This window comes from Mytilus californianus, unplaced genomic scaffold, assembly GCF_021869535.1.
Source record: "Mytilus californianus isolate M0D057914Y unplaced genomic scaffold, xbMytCali1.0.p SCAF_15, whole genome shotgun sequence".
Lineage (NCBI taxonomy): Eukaryota > Metazoa > Mollusca > Bivalvia > Mytilida > Mytilidae > Mytilus > Mytilus californianus.
In genome coordinates, this window is record NW_026262637.1 from 20635403 (window position 1) to 20660291 (window position 24889).

Below are 24889 nucleotides of genomic sequence, written 5' to 3' on the forward strand. Positions count from 1 at the left end.
AGCAATGTTATTAATTGGCTGGGGCGTGTGGGGTTAAATATATTTTCGTAGGTAAATAATATTGTCGTGGAACTTTTTTTTTCATGAGAGTGTAATAGAGTATTACTTTCTGTTGAGTGGAAATATGAAATAGAAGTCAATACGTTCTTGCTCAATCCTTTGTCGCTTTGAATGTGTCATGCTTGTCATCCTCCGCCTAAGCAATGTGTTACTGTAATTTGAATTTCAAAATGACTGAGTGACGTTTCAAACGTACTGATCAACTCCACCGTAGCGAAACACATGACTGATATAATCAATAATATATTACAGTAAATACGAGCGAAAAATATTTCAGTTATAAGTAAAGAATTGTCGCATTAAAATTAAATACACGACCGGGAAATGGCAAAGTTCACGAAGTTTAGTCTGATTCATCATTTTACAAAAAAAAAAGTTCAAGCAAAAGGGGGGGGGGGGGGGCGTACGCCCTCTACGCCCCCCTCTGGATCCGCCACTGAATAATACGTTATTTTGATTGGCTAACAGCAATCTCGCGTCATTCTGAAATCAACCTTCGTTTCAAAATGAAATGTAACATTCATGATGACACGAGCTTCCACAATAAAGTGCACAGGTAAATAAAAGAAAAACTTAATAGAAATCGTGTTTTCATGACCCTAGTAAAAAATTGTAATTTTAAGTATTGAATGCTTACTTAAGTAATTTTATAGGGTTGTAAAAGCGTTGACCGTGCGCACATTTTTAGAATGAAGCGCGGAACATACAAAATGTACTTCGGTCAACGCTTTTACACTGCAATAAATTTACAAAAAAAAGCATTCAATTCTTAAATAAAAGCGATTAGTCACCAAATGCAAATTTGTTTGAATTTTACTCTGAGGCGTCTCATAAATCTACGGTAATATAAAAGATCATTGATTTGACAGCGAGGTGTATCAATCTGCATCTCTGTTAATAAATGTAATGTTAAAGGGTCATGGTCATGCAAACATGTATAAAGCTTATCATTAAAAAAGAAGTAAGATACAACTTAACATTCAGGCCTGCTTGAATCTATTTGCATAAAAATTAGTATATCGACATCTACGGTAGGATCTGATATATCTATAGAGCATACTGCCCTCCCCCCCCCCCCCCCCCCCCCCCCCCCAAAGCATGTTTTGTCGGCCTGAAAAGAGGTAATGATCTAGTCATACATCTGGTGGTGTTACAACTCACAAAGTCTAACCGAATTATGTTTGCAAAGAATTCCGCTCAAGCCGGTGCTAGGTGTCGTCTTAAACTTTCAGTGAGGTGAGAGATTGTTTATTTTCTTTTTCTGAGCATCCCTTTTGGGCATGTTGCAAAATTACTTTTTTGTTTTAAAAATATTTTACCAAGTATCATTCAATTTAAAACAAAAATATATAAAACTTGAAATTAAAGATTAAACCTGGGACTATCATACCAACGTATAATAGTCCCAGATTAAACTATCAAAAATTTAAGGTAGTATGGGTGTCTTTCGCCATCTTGGATCGTAAATAACAGAGAACCTAAGGTCCAGATTTTCAATCAAGTTAGCAAAATTTGATGAGGAATGTAGATAACTAATGTGAATTTTCATTTAAAAGAACAAATTTCTAAGATTTTAACTTATAAATATTAAATATTTTTACAAGCATAGATAATTTTTGCTTGATTTTTAATGTTTTTTAAATTGGCATTTTAAGGGGAGGTAACTCTGATATAGTGCATTTTCTGAAGGAATCTACATGAAATTTTGCTATTTTCTATTTAAGTCGGAAAAAACGTACGGTGACCCTATCTTTTCTATTGATATTCTCAAAGCATTTTCTAAAAGCTATCTTCTCGTATTTTATTTTACAATTCTATCATTCAGTTTAGCTTCTAATCACATACTGATGTTTTTTCCTGTATATAAATCAATACAAAATGTGTCATTTTGTCACAACCTGTAGCTTGAGAAAATGCTCGGTGACCTATCATTTTTATTATATTTTTGAACATATCACAATATATATATATATACTACGTTTTGGCAAAGTATGAACAAATACTATCATTTCTAATTTATAGTCCTTTATACTCCCATATTTAAAATTAAAAAAAACAATCCTCTTAAAATAAAGGGCAGATAATTATACTGAATGTGATAGGACAATTTGTGTTTTTTTAAAAGATTTTTAAAGAAAATAAGGCCCGTGACCCCTATTTTCATTTGATATTTCGGAAATATTTATGAAAAGCAATTCTCTCATTGAATCTTAACCAATTCTATCGTTTAATGATTTCTCAATAAGGAAATATTAAGATTAAAATATAACCCATGTATGACATGTATGCACTGTCCCCGGAGACTGTCCCTGTGTAAAATAACTGTGAATTCGTTAATTTCAATCTATTTTAACGAAAAAACAAGGTCCGTGAGTTGACCCCATGCAGTTTTTATATTGAAATTCGAAAGTACAGTGACTCAGAAGTCTTTCACAGAAGTTTAAGAAAAATCTATCGTCGAATATTTAGACCACATTTAGACACCCCAGCTACACTGGAGTTTGAGACGAAGAACAGTACTAGTAATGGATGGATACCCCTTATCCTTTGTTTTTCTTTTGTGTCCTATTGCCAGTCATAACTGAGTAAGTCGGTCCACCTTTTGTCTTTTCTTTTCTTTGTCTTTGTCTTCGTCTCTGGTTTTCGTTTTCGTTTTCGTTTTATTCCTTTCTTTTCTTATTAGCCTATTCGTTCCACTGTGATTCGTTTGTTTAACACGGATTTCTCTCCCCTGCTCAAACTGGATCTTTTTAAAATGTGCCACAAAGTGCAGACTGAATGTGCAGAATACAAATAGGGAGACAATGTAAAACTGTAAAACATTAGACAATAGTATTAGTTGCAATCTTTTAATGTAGGATAAGGACCCCTGTCTTTTTCGATTTACACGTATGGGTTCTTTCAGACACGGATTATGGGATAGAAAATTTTGTAGTTGGCGAATATAATATTCAAATCGCCCCTTAGACCAACTCGACAAACTTTCTACCAACTTATGAAAAGGGTTAAAATCCCGCTAAATGTAGGCCTGCAAACCCACCCCAATCATGAAAAGAGTAAAATCTCCCTGAATATGAGCCTACAAATATCCCTGAATATGAGCCTGCAAATATCCTTGAATATGAGCCTACAAATATCCCTGAATATGAGCCTACAAATCTCCCAGTTCATGAAATGTATTTTGATTCCAATGACTTGAATTTTTAAGGTTTACCAACCCGACCCACTTTTGAAAAGTAGTTTAATCCAGATGAATAAAGGTCTGTCAAATCGTGTAACAGTATTCCTTCCACCAGTGTATTTTTTTTCAGAAGACATTAAGTTACACTTGATGACTTGTGTATAATTTCCAGAGGAATAATTGCACTGGGTAACTAACTTTTCCATGCTTAGTGTAAATTTTCCTTTGTTTATTTGTGTATCCGAAACACTCTTAAAAGTTTTTTTTAGGGGAACTTTAAAAAAAAGGGGCATGGGCTTTGGGGGTTACAAAAAAATTGGTTAAAAAAATATCAGAATCATCATCAGATCATGTGAAAAATTTTCAACTTTTTCTTTTAATTGTAAATAATACAGGTTTTTCAGTATACTACAGTAAAGCCAAAAGTATAATAAAGCATCACACATTTTACAGATGGTCAATCTAACTGCTCCTTATATTTCTGATATATCTTACAGCAAATTACAGCAAATTACATGTTTCCAGTATTTGATGTTCCGACTTGCTCTAAATATAACCAATGTGTAAAATGAAAGAAGAGTGTCATATTGGAATATAAATTTTACTGGCAATTTAATACATTATATATCAGAATAAGAAGATGTGGTATGATTGCCAATGAGACAAACTCTCCACCAGAGACCAAATAACATAGAAGTTAATGTTGCTATAGTTCACTGTACAGTCTTCAACAATGAGCAAAATCCATACCGCATAGTCGGACATAAAAGCCCCCAAAATTACAAATGTAAAATAATTCAAACGAGAAAACTTACGTCCTGAATTAGGTAAAAAACAATGAACAAAAAACAAATATGATATACAGAAACAAATGACAACCACTGAATTACAGGCTCCTGGTTTGGGACAGACACATACAGAATGTGGTGGGGTTAAACATGTTTGTGCTTGGACACCCAAACCTCCCCGTAACCATAATATGTATGTTTATCTTATAGACAAAAGCAACATTTTCTTTTCTCTTGAACAAATGTTCATTTCCTTCTATCAGTATAATGAAATATTGAAAATCATTTTAAAACATGTATAATTAAAAAAAATCTTTAATGCATGAATTAAATGAAATTTTTCTAAATTTATTCATTTGAAATGATTAGTTATGAGTTAGATTTCTTGACACTCATTTTGTTTTTCTTGTTGCTTCTTGGCATTTAAAGAGAGGCGAAGGATACCAAAGTGACATTCAAACTCATAAGTCGAAAATAAACTGACAATTCCATGGCTAAAAAAGAAAAAAGACAAAAAGACGAACAACAGTACACAAAACACAACATGGAAAACCAAAGACTGAGCAACATGAACCCCACCAAAAACTGGGGGTGATCTCAGGTGCTCTGGAATGGTAAGCAGATCCTGTTCCACATGTAGCACCCGTTCTGTTGCTCATGTTAGTACAAACTAGGTAATGAGTGTAATTCAGTTGGTGACATTTGGGGAAAAGGAGACAGGATTGTAGTTGTGACAATTGGAACTTATCCTTTGTCATCTGTGAAACAGATAGTCCATAACGTTCTACCAACTTGTGATGGTGTCTGTAAAATTTACGAAGGGACGATTTCAACTTCACCACTTGGAACTCTTGGTTTAATAGCTTCCTTGTGAGCAGCAACCCTCTATCAAGGAAATCATGATAGGAAATACAAGCCCTGGAATATCATATCAATTGGGATAGTTAGTCTACTTGTTGTTTCTTGATGATTCTTGTCACTAATTAAATAGTGATACCCAATTAATGTCATGAATGTAGTGTAGTATTAAGGTGGTACCTAACACTACAGGGAGATAACTCTGTAAAAATCAGCTAAAAAAATTAATTACGTTGTATTGTTAAGGAAATATTAAGCTTCTCAATGATAAAAATTAGTGTTTGTCAAACTGCTATATAACCAATGAAATTTTTCTGATAAAGTGGTTGGTTAAAATTTTTTGAAATTTTTATATTTTTGTCAAAGGGTTAAAGTAAACATTTAGTCAAAATTTTATGAAAATTAAACGAGCCAAATTAATATAAGTCAAGGTGTTGGGTACCACCTTAACATGATTAACAAAATTGGGAATTAAGTGAACAATATCACCCATTTCTAAATATGCCACATCAGAAAAATAAAAAAGGCAGCTTTATCTTTAAAACACCTAGATCATAAAGAAGACACCACTAATGATGTTTCCTTATTTTGACACTACATTTTAAAATTTTGGTGCATGGTCATGGTACAATGTAGTTGACTAAGATGGTTATTATAGTCACGAAAAGAAAGGTACAAACGATTACATGTCTGTCCAAAAATGGAAGAACTAACAAAAGGGAACAAAAAGAAATGTTTCTTTTATTATAGATATCGAGTTTCTAGTATGGAACTGAAATATCCAAATCAAGGAAAGAAGAATTATTTAATTTAAAGTAAATTTCTGCAGTATCACTACGAGAAAAAAATATTGGTTATGTAAAGCATAAATATCAAAGTTATATAGTATTATTGAATTTTTCTATTAAATGGAATTAAGGTAGATCTTCACTTAGTTTACCCATAAATTGTGATTCATAACAATACAAGAAAGCAGAATAATAACTGAATTGCTGAATTTTCTAAAAATGCAAAGTAGGGGACAGCATTTGTTTCTCTAACAAATTTCATAGATGCTTGTATGGCATGGTTTGTCACAGAAAACATAGATGTTGTCAATTGGATCTAAAGAAGGAACCAGGGGATAAGAATTTATGAGATTTGCTCGCACATTTTACAGCTTTTTTACTCTTTTCTTAGGTGACACTGATGACAACAACCTTCATGGTTTTGATAGAAGAGTTAGAAGACAAGAAACAGAGATTTTTTTTCAATCAAATTGTACAAGTAAGATTTAAATGTCTCCTTTTTGATTTTTCATTGTTTATTTTAAACTATATTTGGTTTGTAGAATGGCTGCATCATAGAATAGAGAATGCAAACAGGGAATGTGTCAAAGAGGCAACAACCCAACCAAAGAGCAGAAAACAGCCCAAGGCCAACAATGGGTCTTCAAAGCAGTGAGAAAATCCCTCACCAATTGACAGGATTCAGCTTGCCCCTAAACAATTTATATACTAGTTGAGCCAAATGGACGCCACACTAAACTCCAAAACATACAAATGAAACAAAATTAAAATATAAATGTTTGTGTGATAAATGTCATATACCCTTGAACCATTTAAAACACATTTCTAGCTCAAGTAGTAATTTTAAGTTTTCAGACTCTCGGGCAGGTATAATGGTTCAGGTGTTCATCTGTTTGAAATATGTCATATGGCCTTGACCTTGTTTCATGCTCCAGTCGTCAGCTTAAGTTTACAGGATTAAGTCAGTTTCTCAATGACTATGCTTGATGATTCAACAATATGTTTTATGTTGGTTATAGAGAATATTTTTTTTATATGAATGAATGAATAAATGAATGAGTTTATTAGCAAACAGCATATACATGCTATAGCAATCAAAACATATATTACAAATATGACACAGTATGAAAAGCACCAGAAAACAACACGAATTATACAATGTTAATTCATAATATGACATCTCATTTTCCATGCTGCCTTTAGATAATTTCAAAGTTTTATAGTCAAGAGTTTTATTGGCAGCTTTTATCAATCGTTCTAGTTTATAGACATTTGACCACAACGATAGTATTTTGGTAAATAATGTGACCTATGTGAGTCATGTGGCTGTAATCTTATTTCTACATATGATGGTCAGCATGCAGGACTAATTTTGATTCTCAGTAACACCACATGATAGATCAACATTTTCATGATTCTGTGATCCGGTTTTAAGAATTTTGTTTAGATATGTATCTCAGAAATTATAATAAACCTTGCATGTTCAGCTGAGAGGATTTGTTTACTGACCTCAATTTTCATATTCATCAACCATAAAAAGAATTCAAATAAATAATTCAGCTAATCATTTTTAGTGTTTTATAATTTGTTGATTTACTTTTTACCTTTTTAGCTCATCTAACCGAAAGGCCAAGTGAGCTTTTCTGATCACTTGGCACCTGTCATTGACCCTCAACATTGTTTGTTCTCGTTGTCCATCTTCATTTAATTTTACAAAAAATCTTCTCCTCTGAAACTACTGGGCCAAATTTAATAAAACTTGGCCACATTCATTATTGGGGTATCTAGTTTAAAAAATGTGTCCGATGACCTCGCTAGCCAAACAAGATTGCCGACATGGCTAAAAATAGAAGGAAAAGTGACCAGCAAAACAAAATCTACAAAAAAGTCGACATGGCTGAAATTGTCTCCTTATTGGAGTTATTGCCCTTTAATGATGATTTTAAACAATTTTCTGCATTTTTCCTAATATCTTACAAAAATCTTCTCTGAAACTATGGGGCCAAATTTTTCCAAACTTAGACACAATCATCATTGGGGTATACTGTTTAAAAAATGTGTCAGATGACCCCGCCTGCCAACCAAGATGGCAGACATGGTTTGAAATAGAAGATGGGGGTAAACTGCAAGTTTTGACTATTATCTTGAAAATTGCTATGAATAGAGAAACTCTGGCGAGGGCAGAATTGTTCAGAATGTTGAGCTCTACACGCTGTCCATTTACTTCAAAATTGTCAAGACGATTTTTTATAGGAGTTATTGCCCTTAAATGTCAAATTTTACCAATTTTTTCATCTTTAGCTCACCTGGCCCCTCACCTGGCCCGAAGTTTACAAAAAAATTCTCCTCTGAAACTACAGGGCCAAATTTAACCAAACTTGGCCACAATCAACAATGGGGTATCTAGTTTTAAAAATGTGTCCAATGACCCTGCCTGCCAACCAAGCTGGCAGACATGGCTAAAAATGGAACATAGGGGTAAAATGCAAGTTTTGTCTATTGTTTTGAAAACCGTTATAAAAGAAAAAATCTGACAGGGGCATAAATGTTCAGAATGTTGAGTTCTACCAATTGTCCATATGTGTCAAAACTGTCAGACAAGGAGTTATTGCCCTTAAATGACAAACTTTATCATTTTTGTCGAGCCTTCGACTTTTGTCGAAAAAGCGAGGCATAGCGATCCTACATTCCGTCGTCGTCGTCTTCGTTGTTGTTGTCGGCGGCGGCGGCGGCGTCCACAAATATTCACTCTGTGGTTAAAGTTTTTGAAATTTTAATAACTTTCTTAAACTATCCTGGATTTCTACCAAACTTGGACAGAAGCTTGTTTATGATCATAAGATAATATTCAAAAGTAAATTTTGTAAAAATAAAATTCCATTTTATCCGTATTTTACTTATAAATGGACTTAATTTTTCTGCCAGGAAACATTACATTCACTCTGTGGTTAAAGTTTTTGAAATTTTAATAACTTTCTTAAACTGTCCTGGATTTCTACCAAACTTGGAAAGAAGCTTGTTTATGATCATAAGATAGTATCCAGAAGTAAATTTTGTAAAAAAAAAATTCCATTTTTTCCGTATTTTACTTATAAATGGACTTAGTTTTTCTGCCAGTTAACATTACATTCACTCTGTGGTTAAAGTTTTTAAAATTTTAACAACTTTCTTAAACTATCCTGGATTTGTACCAAACTTGGACAGAAGCTTGTTTATGATTAAAAGCAAGTATCAAGAAGGAAATTTTGTTAAAATTTTGTTCCATTTTTTCCGTATTTTACTTATAAATGGACTTAGTTTTTCTTCCAGTTAACATTACATACAGTCTGCAGTTTAAGTTTTTAAAACATTTATTAGATTCATAAACTATCCTGGATTTTTACCAAACTTGGACAGAAGCTACTTACAATCAAAAGATAGTATAGAGAGGAATATTTTTATTAATTTTTTTCCTCATTTTTGTTGAGCCTGCGATTAACAGCAAAAGTAGGCGAGACACTAGGTTCTGCGGAACCCTTACGAATTTTTTAAAAATGTTTGCCTACTATCTTGAAAACTATAATAGAAAAAGAGAAACTTTAAATTGCAAAAATGATCAGCAAGACAAGTGCTTTAAATAAGTCTGCATGTTAGAAATCGTCAGTCAACTCCTTATTAGAGTTATTGCCCTTTGATGACGATTTTTACCAATTTTTTGTGTTTTTGCCTTATATCTTAAAAATTATAATAGATAGATAGAAACTTAAATTTGCAAAAATGATCAGCAAGACAACATCTACAATTACGATGGAATGGAGGAAATTGTCCGTCAACTCCTTATTGGAGTTGTTGCCCTTTAATGACGATTTTCCATTGTCTGTTAACTTTTACAAAAATCATCTCCTCTGAAACTACTGGGTTAAATTTAACCAAACTTGGCCACAATCATTATTTGGGTATCTAGTTTAAAGAATGTGTCTGTTGACCCTGCCTGCCAACCAAGATGGCCGACATAGCTAAAAGTAGAACATAGGGGGTAAAATGCAAGTTTTGTATATTATTTTGAAACTGTTATAAATAGAGAAAATCTGACAAAGTCAAAAATGTTCCAAACGTTAAGCTTTACCAAGAAAAAATGATCAGCAAGACAAGATCTTCAATTGAGACAATATGGAGGAAATTGTCCGAGGACTCCTTATTGGAGTTATTGCCCTTTAAAGACGATTTACACTGTTTTTTTTTTTCGCTTTGCCATATATGATAAAAAATTATAATAGATAAATAGACACTTTAAGTCACAAAATTGATCAGCAAGTCAAGATCTACTAACAAGTCAAATTTTGCCGATATAGTTAGTAGACTGTCACTCTTTATAGGAGTGATTGCCCTTAAATGAGGATTTTTTTTAACCCTCTTTTGTGTTTTGAGCAAAAACTAAAGAAGATAGAGAGAAACTAAACAGACTAACTGATCAGCAATACAAGATCAACAAAACAGATTTTTGTCATGAATTCTATTCTCTTCTACAATTTTGGAGAGTGTCCTTTGTTGAATATGCACATAGACCAAGGTAAGCATCACAGGCTCTTTAGAGCCTCTAGTTGCTTATTATTATGAAAACTATAATAGATAGAGAGAAACTGTATTCAGGAAAAGTGACCAGCAAGACAAGATCTACAAAAAAGTCTAATGACTGAAATTGTCAGATGACTCCTTATTGAAGTTATTGCCCTTTAATGATGATTTTAAACAATGTTTTGCATTTTTGCCTAATATCTTAGAAAAATCTTCTCCTCTGAAACTACTGGGCAAATTTAACCAAACTTAGCCACAATCATCATTGGGGTGTACTGTTGTAAATTGTGTCTGATGACCTCGCCTGCCAACCAAGATGGCTGACATGGCTTGAAATAAAAGATAGGGGTAAACTGCAAGTTTTGTCTATTATCTTGAAAACTGCTATTGATAGAGAAAACTAACAAGGTCAGAAATGTTGAGAATTTTGAGATCTACCTGCTGTACATTTATGCCAAAACTGTCAGACCACTTAAAGGAGTTTTTGCCCTTAAATGTCAAATTTTATCAATTTTTTTCATTTTTGTCTATTATTTTGAAAATTATAATCGTTACGAAGAAACTTTCATTAGGAAAAATTATCAGCAATATAAGATCTACAAATAAGTTACATGGCTGAATCTATCAGACAACTCCTTATTGGAGTTATTGCTCTTTAACTTCTTATCTACCACAGGTACCTTTACAGTTCACTACTACACACTGCTGATTACTTAGCTACTGCAGCTGAATTGTAGGTTAACTACCAGAGATAATTTGCAGTGAGAGAATTTTTCACAAATTGTTGAGGCTGTGTAATGAGTACTCTATTAAATGTTTAATTAATCAGTATTTATTGTATATTAATTGAAAAATGAAACAAATACCAAATCAATTTCTTTTCTTTTCCTTATCAAGCTTGAAAGCTGGCGTAAACGGACGTCAAAAGTTTTCAAATTATTTGTCCATGTTTGGCTTCTTCTTCCTCAGAAGACTCGCAATCTTGTTCCGACAAACTAAACTATCCTTTCCTATTCTTCCAATTTTGCTTTCTAATTGCATAAATCCTTCAAATTCTACACTTTCGCGATCTGATTTGAACAAAGAAGCCCATTCATACGCCATTGTTTTAATCGCATCCCAACATGTATAAAATTTATCATAATTAAATGTAAACACATACCTTTTATAGAATTGGAATGTACAAGTTGAAATATAATTCATTTGTAAAACTGAATTTCATTGGTTCATTTCGAGATTCCCCAACAGTTTTGTCCAATCTAAAGGGTTTTAACAGTGGTATATTTTACGGAAATATTCGTCACCGGGACTGCGCAAGTGTATGTTTACAGCGGATCTATCAGTCACTGCGAATACACTCTTGATTATGCAAGAGGATTTATTAGTCAATGGTAGATAAAATGTTAATGATGATTTTTACCAATTTTTTGCATTTTTGCCTAATATCATAATAAATTATAATAGATAGATAGAAACTTTCAAAAGGAAAAAATGATCAGCAGGACAAGATCTACAAATAAGTCAAATGATCAAAACCGTCAGTCGACTCTTTATTGAAGTTATTGCCCTTTCATGATGATTTATGCAAACAAAGTAGCCATTGCTGAAGATGCAGGTGAGCGACACAGGCTCTTTAGAGCCTCTAGTTTTTATTGACTGTAAAAATAAACGTGCAAACAATTTAAGTTTAATTTAATGTCACTAGAATTCATAAGTTATTTGTTTAATTTTTTTATACTATAAAAGTAAAGATAATTTAAGTACAGATTAAATCTGCGTTTTTTAATTCTGAGTTGGACTGAAAAATGACCCTATTAATGATAATAAGTGTGAATTTTGTAAATTTGTAAATGTGATTTGGACTGAAAAATTAATGATTGCAGTTTTATGACCAAAGGAAGATAAAAAAAAAAATCTTTGATTATACATGTATAGAATTACTCTATTGTATTGAAAATATTTTTTAGATGATGTATGTTACAGACTTTTTGAAGATAAATTGAGTTGGACAGAAGCAAATGACATGTGTGAAACATTTTTTAGAGACACACATCACCTGGTTACCATTGATAGCTCAGCCGAGCAAGGTATTATTTTAATTGTTTTAAAGTTACAGCAACAATATACACAAGGCACAATGTGATAATTAACATTAATACTTTTAAAAGAAATGTCAATGTCTCAAACAAAAATTGCACAAAATTAATTTTTGTCCTCAAAATTTGAAAATATGGTATAACACTTGCTTTATTCATATTTTGGTATGGAATTCACTGAAATGAAAGTATAGAAATTTGTTATCATTTGACCATCACATCTGTACCTCAGTGCATCCTGGAGGCAGGATTTTCACACCAATTTGGGAATTTTTGCAAAATTGTGGATTTTTTTCTGCCAAATTTATGCTTTTTACAATATATTTTTTCACATAAATCAATTGTCAAAAACTATTTTACGATACCTGTGTACTATGATAACACAATTTACTATCAATAAACCTGCACTTTTTCTCAGTCAGTTTGGTCATGGAATAACAATGCTTTGTCCTATATTTTGGACAAGGTAAATGGCATGAAGCCAAGTTAATCAACTCCTATTGTATGAATGGGATAAACTGAACTTTCAATTATCAAGGCTACATATCTATTTTCTAGGCTAATATGCCAATTCAAATGGCAACATAGATTTGTAATATGACTGGTACTGGTGTTTTGCAAATGGCTATACTTTTTTGTTTACTTTCATAGCCTTTGTAGCAGAACTTATTTCATCGATCAGATTTAATGACAGAGAGAGAGTTTGGATTGGCCTAGAAAGGAATACTTCTAATCTAAGTGTTTTTGATTGGGTCGATGGATCTCCTTTCTCCTACACCAACTGGTATCAATCAGATGATCCACTGGTTCCCACTGAGCCAAACACTGATGATGTAAGTACCAAACAGGCCAAACTTGCTAAAACTAAAAGCTCTGCCTCATAAATTGATATTAGTGATATGAACAATTTGAAATTATTACATATAATACTAATTTCTTGTAAGCGCTGAAGCATTACACTTTGGTTAATAAGAGAATATTTGATTGCCAATCAGACATGGATGTAAATAGCTATAGGTTACTGTATGGCAATCAGCTAAGAACAAACCTTCTGAATACAGTTTTTATGGACATTTTTGCAGCTCCATTATTTGTAGTTAAAAATTTAGGAAATATAATATTATTGCCAATGAGACTACTATCTATCAGAAACCATAGGACAAGGATAAAAATAACTATATGTTACTGTATGGCCTTCAACAATGAGCAAACCCATAATGTTTGATAGGCTATTACAGTCCATGCATGTAAAAATGTGAAACAATTCAAAAAAGGAAAAGCAACACCAGTTTCATGCTAAGAACCATATTATCTATATGTATCTACTTGATAATGACAGTGATAAATGAAACAAACTGGACGCTATTTATCTAAACGCACGCAAGAACACCTCATAAATTCAAAAGTATCATTTATCAACACCTTAAGAAGCACAATCATCCTAGGGGAATCTCATTCAAAGTTTGTACGATCATGGAAAATAATTGAATTAAATTGGATTAAAAAATTACAGACAGTCTATCCTCTCGGTCTTAATGATAATATCATGGGAATTGGTAATATATCAAGAACCGATTCTGTTAACATTTTGGATATAGTTTCTAAAGCTGTTCATAAAAACCATTCTCATTGGCATAGAATAAATCGCAATCAAAGAATATTTCGAACCTAATTTCTATTTCAAAAAACAACGGCAGACATTATCTGTTAACCAAGCTCTGTTCTTTACCTGTAAATAAATTACATCAAATTTTAGAGGATTGCAACACAATTCCATATTGCAGTCCTAAGTATGAAACCGTCCAAATTATAATTGCATATTGTTATTCTAAACTGTTTCCCAAAATTGATCGCCCTGAAGATCACAAAAAACATTTGATTAAAATCAAATATGTCAATAAAGGTTTTGATTTTGTAAATATTGCCGGTATTTTTAATGATCATTCTGTTAAAGAACAAATTCCTGGCTATTTTGATAATACTGAGCTCCCTCTTATTTGTTATGTTTACAAAAAATCTACCGGGAAATGTGTGTTTAATTATAGCCAAGTGTGTAAAGATGTAACGTCATGAAATTGCAGTAATTCTGAATACATTTATGGCCCCAGTTCCCATGTTATAACAGGAGACCTTAACATCGTTCATGACCAAGAGTTGAAATCATTCCTCAGTAAAGGACCTAAATATCATTCCCCGTCAATTATTAATTGGAATGAGTGTTGTAACATCATCCACGACTCACTCCGTACTTACTGCTCGAAATGGATAAAACTAGAAAAAGCTGACAAGAAATCCTTAGATTCTTTTTTTAATTCAGTAATGAACATAGTTGATATACGTATACAACATTTTAAAGAACATTTTACTCCTAACAACAACCATAATAACCCTATTTCTCGTATCAAACATAAGCTAAAAGAACTCGCAAAGGAATTTGTTTTTGTCCCGGCTGATAAGGCTGCTAATAATATCATTATTGTTTGACGTAAATTTTACATTGAGATTCTGCAAAAGGAAATCACGTATTCACCAACATTGCAACTGACTCCATTTTCGGAAAATGACATCTGTAACAAACATCAACTTTTAGCAACTTTTTTACAAGCAAAACCAAAAACAATGAAAGTTCAAACTATGTACTGGCTTCCAAAGCTGCACAAAACACCTTACAAATATAGATTGATTTCGTCTTCAAGCCATTGTTCCACTACTAAACTGTCTATTCTACTTACTAGTACACTTGGTACAATCAAAAACCTGGTAATAAATTGTTCAAATAAGGCCTTTGAAAATAGTGGAACTAATTACTTTGGGAGTGTCACAAATTCGTTGGTAGTACTTGATAAATTACATGCTTATATTGGTGATTTCGAATCTGTTCAAAGTTTTGATTTTTCTACCCTATATACCACTTTGCCTCATAATCTTATTAAGAAAAAATTCACACACCTAATTAAATGAGCATTTAAAAAGTCAGAATGAGAATATATATGTTCAAGTTTTTTAGGTCATTTTTTAGTACCAACAAACAAAAGAACTATGTCAATTGGACCTGCTTTGATACTATAACTGCCCCTGAATTTTTACTAGATAACATTTTTGTTCGCTATGGAGATTCCGTATATCGTCAAGTTATCGGAATTCCAATGGGGACTAACTGTGCACCACATATTGCGGACCTGTTTCTGTATTGTTATGAGTTACAATTTATGACTAAAATCAGCAAAGACGCATTGAAACAACATCTGATACAAAAATTTAATAACACTTTATTTGGATGATATATTGGCTCTCAATAATGACGACTTCAGTATGTACACTAAAGAGATTTATCCTGCTGAACTGACTTTAAATAAAGCTAATACTAACAATGAACACTGCCCTTTCCTGGATCTTGATATCTATATCTTTAATGGGAAGCTTATTCCAAAATTTATGATAAAAGAGATGATTTTTATTTCCTATTGTTAATTATCCATTTTTAGATGGTGACGTTTCCTTGTCACCATCTTATGATGTTTATATATCTCTACTTGTTTGATTCGCTGGTGTATGTAACAACATATATGATTTTAACGAAAGAAATCTCTGTATTACGAAAAAATTATTACACCAGGGTTTCCCATATCACAAACTAGTCAAAACATTTACTAAATTTTATCATCGGTACAAGAACATCATTTGTAAATATAAATCAACATGCAGACATCTTATACGTTCAGGTATTTCACATCCAGTCCTTTATTGTAATATTCTTTACAAAGCACAAAAATGTCGGCATTCACCTCAAAAGCTAACCAAACCTTTAAAAAAAACTTATTCAGAAGGGATATAGTTACGATACTGTTGTCGGGTCATTAAAGATGGCATATTTTGGTATTAATATTGATTCACTCATAGGGTCTTTGCATCAGAAATAAACACATTTATTCTAAAACCAGTTGTTGGAATAATACGGGTTATGTTCTTCTCATATATTTTATGATGGTATGATACTAAATCCCTTACGGGAGGGATTGTGCTTGACTTTCATATGATGAAGACATAATCTTTCAATCAGTTTAATTGAGGTCTGGAGCTGGCATGTCAGTAACTGCTAGTAGTCCTTTGTTAACTTATGTATAATTGCCATTTTGCTTAGTTTCTTTTGTTACCTATTCTGACATCAGACTCGGACTTCTTTTAAACTGAGTTTTACTGTGGTATTGCTATGTGTTTGTTTTTAAAGGCAGTGCTTTAATGCCTTTCTAGTTGCCGGGTTAATCCTTCCTTCCGCGATATCCAACTTATCTACGTGGGGGGTCATTAGGCTCCAAGTAGATCCGGAAATGTTGAATTCTCTCCTCTTCTTATTGTGATATAAAATGTTTTTTGTTTCATTTTATTTACATTGGGAAATAGAGAAACGATCATTGTGTTTTGTTAGTTTTAAAAACTTTTGATATATTTGTATTTTGCATTATAAGCAGTCAACCGATTGACAAACTAGAATTATTTGAATTCCGTGTGGAAAGAGCTCGGGTTAATTTCGAGTGTTATCTGCAATCTATATGTTTATAAATCATTTCAGTCGTTGATATAATAATTAAAGGTCGACTGAACATGAATTATATTATACAATTTAAAGCGCATTTCTGTTTATGCACGTGAACCCGTCTAACGTTATTGTTATTTCGCAGTTATATAAAGTAGCAAATTATCGTTCCTGAATAGGTGGCGCCGTGGTAGCCGACCCTGTTCCTCAACTTCCGGTTTCTGCACTGTGCAACTATTTCAGTTACATTTTTAATTAACGATGCCAAGTACTTGTTGTTGTGTACCTGGATGTCATTTAAGAGGAGGACATGCATTTCCAAATGTCTTAAAAAGAAGGAAAAGTTGGATCAACGCCATGGCCCATACGCAGATTGGACGAGAACACGATGAAATCGTGGAGTCCATCTCAATCAGCTGTTGTTTGCAAGGCACATTTTACTGGAAAAGACTACGTGCAGGAAACTATTCATGGTAAAACTCTGTTTTCTATTTGAAATATATAGTTATATATGTAATCGCCATGCGAATAAACCAAAGTCTGTTTACAACCGCAATTATCGTTTTAAAATAAAAGGGGGTGGTTAATTCAAGACGTCATAATTTTTTGGATTACGATTCAATGTGATCTGTTTGAGATTTTTTGGTGATTGCTACAATTATAATGATTTCTTACAAGAGGTATATCATACTGAGAATTATTTTAGCAGTAATTATGCTAATGTAGTAATGACAGGAATGCATAACTATGCCTCATAGACTTTCTTGAAAAATATCAATGACAATGTTAACAGGAACAAAACAATGACATGCTCTCATCTATATTATAGTTATTTAGGTACAAACAATGTACCTTTGTTGCATAAGTCTCTCATTGTTTGTCCTTTGGATTTACATAACATACATTGAATCAGGCAAACATAGTTTTATCCAGATTGTAATGAATAAATCTAGTTAATATTTCGCCAGGTAATACAAAGTATACATTGCTAATGGAAGTTCATTTAATTATCAAAAAACTAATGTTTTATAACCTTTTTCAGGGCACAAACCCGCCATACAGAGACTTAAGTCTACTGCCATTCCCAGCCTATTTTCCTGGACCAAGCAAGAGACTGAATCGTCTGCAAAAAGAAAAATCAGGGCAGTTTCCTGTGAAAACAAAAGAACTTAACTTGATGAATATTGTAGTAGAAATCTAGAGGAAAGTTTTGACTGTAAAGTTGGTTTTCCTGAAGAAGTCATTCATACTGCAGAAAGGATTTATGACTGTCCACCACCAACTGCCGAGCTAATGTTGAGCTTCACAGATGGAATTACGCAAACACCATCAATGCCTATGTTTTCAGCAGAGAATTTTGAAATGAAGACATGTGACACAGCCATGCATTTTTATATCGGTTTAGAGTTGTATACTAAATTTTTATTTGTTTTGACCACACTTGGTCCAGCAGCACATTGTTTGAGATACATATATTTTCAAATTGATAGACATAATAAACATGTACACATACATGTAGGGCGAATTATTGGACTTGGCAAAACATACAAAATTCTAATAAATCCTGTGAATGGAACTGAAACAAAACTTTCATCTGAAATAACATTTAGTTGTTTTATGTTGTGTAATTTTAGAACTTGTATTGTGCCAAAGGATGCATAAATAAAAGTGACACAATGAATTTTGTTCTGATATATATATATTTATAATTACATGCACATGTAAATTGTAATGCATATAAAAATAAGGAGATGTGGTATGATATTCAGTGAGTTTATCGAACTAAAGTGCATAAGAAATGGGTTTAAGCAGTTACAGGTGTTACTGTCACCGTACAATCTCCAACAATGAGAAAAACTTGTACCGTGTAAAAAATTTCAGAGATCTTACCACTAAGTTTTGTTGTCTCACCTTGACTTTGGTGAATTGTTTATATCTGTTGATGTAAATATAAAAAAGAAGATGTGGTATGATTGCCAATGAGACAACTCTCCACAAGAGACCAAATTACACAGAAATTAACAGCTATAGGTCACAGTACGGCCTTCAACAATGAACAAAGCCCATACCGCACAGTCAGCTATAAAAGGTCGCGAAATGACAATGTAAAACAATTCAAACAAGAAAACTAACGGCCTAATTTATGTACAAAAAATGAACGAATATAACAAATATGCAACACATAAACAAACAACAACCACTGAATTACAGGCTCCTGACTTGGGACAGGCACATACATGTACATACAGAATGTGTCGGGGTTAAACATGTTAGCGGGATCCCAACCCTCCCCCTAACCTGGGACAGTGGTGTAACAGTACAATATAAGAATGAACTCTAAAAATCAGTTGAAAGAGGCTTAACTCATCAGATGGATAAATACAAATACAAGTGGACATGGTCGGGTAGTTGTACTTCCAAACAACAAATAGACACTAAGTACAGATCTGAGAGTACGCACAGTTACTGACAGCTAGTTCAAAGCCACTAACAACTGATAAAAAATCTTGCATCTAAGACTAAATTATCAATCCGTAAGCTCCCTTTAGAATTTTATAAATTTTAGATTTTACATTTCTGAGTTATGGGGTTTTATTCATTAAAAAAGGGGGGATTTTCCAGTTTTTGTCGAGCCTGCGACTTTTGTCCCAGAAAGCTCGACATAGGGATAGTGATGTGGCGGCGGCGTTAGCTAACTTCTTAAAAGCTTTATATTTTAAAAGGTGGAAGACCTTGATGCTTCATACTTTGTATATGGATGCCTCATGTTACGAAGTTTCCGTCAGCCACATGTCCAATGTCCTTGACCTCATTTTCATGGTTCAGTGACTACTTGAAAAAAAAGTAAACATTTTTTGTAATGTTAAATTCTCTCTTATTATAAGTAGTAGGATAACTATATTTGGTATGTGTGTACCTTGCAAGGTCCTCATGCCCGTCAGACAGTTTTCACTTGACCACGATCTCATTTCATGGATCAGTGAACAAGGTTAAGTTTTGGTGGTCAAGTCCATATCTCAGATACTATAAGCAATAGGTCAAGTATATTCGGTGTATGGAAGGACTGTAAGGCGTACATGTCCAACTGGCAGGTGTCATCTGACCTTGACCTCATTTTCATGGTTCAGTGGTTATAGTTAAGTTTTTGTGTTTTGGTCTGTTTTTCTTATACTGTATGCAATAGGTCTACTATATTTGGTGTATGGAATGATTGTAAGGTGTACATGTCTAGCTGGCAGGTCTCATTTGACCTTGACCTCATTTTCATGGTTCAGTGGTCAAAGTTAAGATTTTGAGTTTTGGTCTTTTTTTCTAATACTATATGCAATAGGTCAAGTATATTTGGTGTATGGAAATATTTTATGATCTATATGTCAGTCACGTAGGTTTTGTTTGACCTTGACCTAATTTTCACAGTTCATTGTTCAGTGTTAAGTTTTTGTGTTTTGGTCTGTTTTTCTTAAACTATAAGCAATAGGTCAACTATATTTGTTGTATGGAAGAATTGTTAGCTGTTGCCTGGCATGGTTCATCTGACCTTGACCTCATTTTCATGGTTCATTGGTCAATGTTTAGTTTTCTTGGTTAATGTTAAGTTTATGTGACAGTTGTAATAAAGCTTTATATTAAGGACTATCAACATAATATCAGTGATTAGTAAAGAAGGCGAGACATTTCAGCGTGTGCACTCTTGTTGGACAACAACTCAAAAATGCTTTAAGCAGTTCGCATGAAACTTTGGTGAATTATTTATAGCTATTGATGTAATCTCCCTATAGATTTTCATAAATTTCAAATATGACATTGAGAAGAAATTGAACTTTATTTGTTTATAGTCTGGCAACAGATTTATTAAGTATTGCGCAACAGCACAGTGTATTGCACAACAGCAAGAAATCTTTAATTGAATATAAATTCAATTCATATAACCGATTTCAAGTTCTTTGACTACATTTATTCAGAAACTATAATATGTCAAATATTTAATTACAATCCAAATTCAGACCTGTATCAAGCTTGAATATTGTGTCCATTTTTGCCCTAACTGTTCAGGGTTGGACCTCTGCGGGTGTATCCAGCTGCGCTCAGCGAATCAGTTTATTTCTTAATTAAGAACTCCTTTTTTCATTCATCAAATACTTTAAACTTGGAAATATAATTTTGCTTGGAATTATAGTTTCTAAAAAAAGTATTGTCATTGAAAGAGTTGACATGTTGCAATGTACATTTATTCCATTTATTCTACATAGTTCTATGGTAACAAATCAAAAGTTTATATAAAAGGAAGAAGTCAAAGGTTTTCCATCATAGTTAAGTTACATACATTTGTATTGTACCTGAGGTCGTTGAATATAGATCATTATATAAATAAGGAGATGTGTTATGATTGCCAATGAAACAACTATCATCCATACTTAACAGTAACAAACCACATTTGCAGAGTTGAATAAAATACAGTTGATAACATTTACTTATTACTAAAAAGAAAATCCCTAACTATTTTAAACAGTATTTGAATATCAATTATATGGTCATTTTTATAAACTTCCTGTTACAAAACTTTGAATTTTTCGAAAAACTAAGGATTTTCTTATCCAAGGAATAGATTACCTTAGCCGTATTTGGCACAACTTTTTGGAATTTTGGGTCCTCAACGCTCTTCAACTTTGTACTTGTTTGGCTTTATAACTATTTTGATCTGAGCTTCAGTGATGAGTCTTATGTAGACGAAACGCGCGTCTGGCGTATTAAATTATAATCCTGGTACCTTTGATTACTAATTTGACTATAAACATAGATAAAAAAAGGTACAAACTGGACATAATGCACTAGTTCATAAACAAGTGAGAACAATCACCTTCATATAGTGCTCAGAATATGACATTCATATAACTTGTTCAATATCATTAGAGAACTCTAAATCTTAAATACTGAAAGCCACCTCTGATAAGTACACTGTACTATGCAAGCTAATGATATAACTGGACTAAAAATACACACAACCTGTAATTAACTGCCTTTACAGCGCTTTCGCGCTTTGATTCTTCATGGCTAGAGGTATAGGGGGAGGGTTGAGATCTCACAAAACATGTTTAACCCCGCCGCAGTTTTGCGCCTGTCCCAAGTCGAGCCTCTGTCCTTTGTTAGTCGTAATATTTTTAATTTTAGTTCATTTATATGTTTTGGAGTTTAGTATGACGTCCATTTTCACTGAACTAGTACACATATTTGTTTAGGGGCCAGCTGAAGCCTGGGTCCGGGTGTGGGATTTTCTCGCTGTGTTGAAGACCCATTGGTGGCCTTCGGCTGTTTTCTGCTCTTTGGTCGGGTTGTTGTCTCTTTGACACATTTCCCATTTCCATTCTCAATTTTAAAGTATATATGTTTATTTTGACAAAGATTAGACATGAAAACAGTAAACTTTTTTCTGCAAAAAGATCTTTTGTATTAGTTTAAATCAGTTTAATTTATCATGTTCAGTGTGTTTTAATATCATAAACTATTTATTTAATAGGAAGAATGTGTTAACATTTTCATGGGACCTGAAAAATTTGGATACTGGAATGATGACCTATGTGGAGAAGAACATTTCTTCATGTGTGAAGGACCTTCTGGTTTGTATTATATTGTAATTTGTGCATTTTGGGTTTGGATTTATTGGAATTGCTATGCATAATATTATGTTAATATCATTTTTTATTCAAATTATGTTTTTTTTTGTATATACATATGGTAATTTATGCAGATATTGGAATTGCCATTCATAATATCACCATAATATTATTTCTCATTTAAAATGTACTGATCCCTTTAAGATTGGATTTTGATATCTGTATAGTATATCCATAATTACAGACACATTTTTACCATGCTCAGAACCAACCTTCTAATTTTACATCACAACTCTTCTTATTTGGTTTTTGTCAGGCCTGCGACTTCTGTCGCATAAAGCGAAACATAGGGATAGTGATCCAGCTGCTGGTGATGGCGGCGTTAACTAACTACTTAAAAGCTTAATATTTCAGAAGGTAGAAGACCTGGATGCTTCATACTTAGTATATAGATGCCTTATGCTATGAAGTTTCTGTCTGTCATATATCCTTTGTCCTTGACCTCATTTTCATGGTTAATTAACTACTTGAAAAAAAAAGTTAAGATTTTATGTAATGTTAATTTCTCTCTTATTATGAGTAATAGGATAACTATATTTGGTGTGTGCGTACCTTGCAAGGTCCTCATGCCTGTCAGTCAGTTTTCACTTGACCACGACCTCATTTCATGAATCAGTGAACAAGGTTATGTTTTCTTGGTCAAGTTCATATCTCAGATACTATAAGCAATAGGTCTACTATATTTGGTATATGGAATGATTGTAAGTTGTACATGTCCAACTGGCAGGTGTCATCTGACCTTGACCTCATTTCCATGGTTCAGTGGTTAAAGTTAAGTTTTTGTGTTTTGGTCTGTTTTTCTAATACTGTATGCAATAGGTCAACTGTATTTGGTGTATGGGAATATTTAACGATTTACATGTCAATCTGGAAGGTTTTATTTGACCTTGACCTCATTTTCACGGTTCATTGCTCAATGTTAAGTTTTTGTGGTTTGGTCTGTTTTTCTTAAACTATAAGCAATAGGTCAACTATATTTGGTGTTTGGAATGATGGTAAGATGTATATGTCTGTCTGGCAGGTATCATCTGACCTTGACCTCATTTTCTTGGTTTATTGGTCAATGTTAAGTTTTCCTGATTAAGTTTATTTCTGAGATACTACAAGCAATAGGTCAACTATATTTAATGCATGGAATGATTTTAAGGTGTACATGTCTATCTGGCAGGTTCATCTGACATTGACCTCATTTTCATGGTTCATTGGTCAATATAAAGTTTTCATGGTTTGGTCTGTTTCTTGTATGCTATAAGCAATAGGTCAACTATATTTGGTGTATGGAATGTTTGTAAGGTGTACATGTTTTTCTGGCTTGGTTTATCTTACCTCGACCTCATTTTCTTGGATCATGTTAAATTTTTGTGATATTGTAGTAAAACTTTATATTTAGGACTATCAACATAAAATCAATGGTCAGTAAAGCAGGCGAGACATTTCAGCATGTGCACTCTTGTTTGTATATAAATGGGAGTTTTTATTTTACCTTGTGACGAAAGTCACAGAATGTGAGACATAGGGACACTAATCTGGCAGCAAAGGCGTAAACAATTGTATAATGCTTTATATTTTAGAAGGTAGAAAACCTGGATGTTTCATACCTTGTGTACAGATGCTTTAGTTTACAAAGTTTCCCTCTGTCATATGTCTATTGTCCTTGACCTCATTGTCATGATACAGTGACTGCTTAAAAAAATATATTTTTTGTCATGTGAATTTCATTTATGAATAATAAGATAACTATATTTCCTTGCAAGGTCAACATGTCCGTCAGACAGGATTCACCTGACCTCAACCTCTTTTCATGAATCAGTGATCAAGATTAAGTTTTTGTGGTTAAGTCCATATCTCAGATATTACAAGCAATAGGTCAACTATATTTGGTGTATGGAATAGTTGTAAGGTTAACATGACTGTCTGACTGGTATCATCCGACCTCCACCTGATTTTCATGGTTCATTGGTCAATGTTAAGTTTTTGCGTTATGGTCTGTTTCTCTGATACTATAATTATAGATATATAAGCAATAGGTCAACTATATTTGGTTTATGGAATGATTACAAGGAGTACATGTCTGTCTAGCTGATATCATCTTACCTTGACCTCATTTTGATGGTTCATTGGTCAATGTCCAGTTTTCCTGCATAAGTCTGTTTCACAGATACTTTTTGCAGAAGGTCAACTATATTTGGGGTATGGAAGGTTGTGAATAGAACATGTACCTATGGCAGGGTTATCTGACCTTTATTTCATTTACATGGATTATTGATAATATTAACCTTATGTGATACTTGTAGTTAAACCTTTATCTTAAATACCTTCAACATAAAATCAATCATGATCAGTAAAGCACACAAGACA

The 24889-nt window shown here is 33.0% G+C and overlaps 1 protein-coding gene and 1 long non-coding RNA gene across 2 annotated transcripts in view; both read left to right on the forward strand.

Annotated features, from left to right (window-relative positions):
• The window catches only part of LOC127725997 (adhesion G protein-coupled receptor B1-like), a 294287-nt gene that overhangs the window by 57866 nt on the left and 211532 nt on the right, over positions 1-24889 (forward strand). The gene's annotated exons all lie outside the window — the stretch shown is intronic.
• Positions 17068-18540, forward strand: LOC127725639 (uncharacterized). Its single transcript, XR_007993073.1, has 2 exons — positions 17068-17332; positions 17902-18540. It is a non-coding gene; the product is annotated as an uncharacterized LOC127725639 (long non-coding RNA).